This window comes from Eimeria tenella, genomic scaffold (genome assembly GCF_000499545.2).
Source record: "Eimeria tenella Houghton genomic scaffold, Eth_scaff3076, whole genome shotgun sequence".
Taxonomy (NCBI): domain Eukaryota; phylum Apicomplexa; class Conoidasida; order Eucoccidiorida; family Eimeriidae; genus Eimeria; species Eimeria tenella.
In genome coordinates, this window is record NW_013542946.1 from 1,602 (window position 1) to 2,086 (window position 485).

Here is a 485-nt window from a genome sequence, read left to right on the forward strand (position 1 = left end):
AAACAAATAAGAATTAAGTAGATAAATAAATGGATAAATAGATGAATAATAAACATACAAACAAATAAATAAATAAATAATAGATGAGAATATAAAAAAATGAATTGCAAATAAATAGATAAATGAAAATAAATAAAATGCGGCGAACAGACAGTTCAGGAAAAAGCGAAAAGATTGGAGACAAGAAACAAAAATAATAAAAAGTAATTAAAAATAATAAAAAAGAAATAACAAACAAATAGACAATAATGAACAATTGAGAGAACTGCTGCTGCTGCTGCTGCTGCTGCTGTTGCAGCCCCTAGCAGCAGGTCCCAGAAGGAGCCAGCAACCAATGCTGTCTGCAGCAGCACCAGCAGCAGCAGCTGCAGCAGCAGCTGCAGCAAAACCAGCAGCAGCAGTACCAGCAGCAGCAGCACCAGCAGCAGCAGTACCAGCAGCAGCAGCACCAGCAGCTGCAGCAGCAGCTGGTGCTGCAGCAGCTG

General features: G+C 39.6%; 1 protein-coding gene across 1 annotated transcript in view; it reads right to left on the reverse strand.

Annotated features, from left to right (window-relative positions):
• Positions 1 to 485, reverse strand: part of ETH_00038945 (GI18945, related) — a gene marked incomplete at both ends in the record, with an annotated part of 3,226 nt that overhangs the window by 1,192 nt on the left and 1,549 nt on the right. The gene's annotated exons all lie outside the window — the stretch shown is intronic.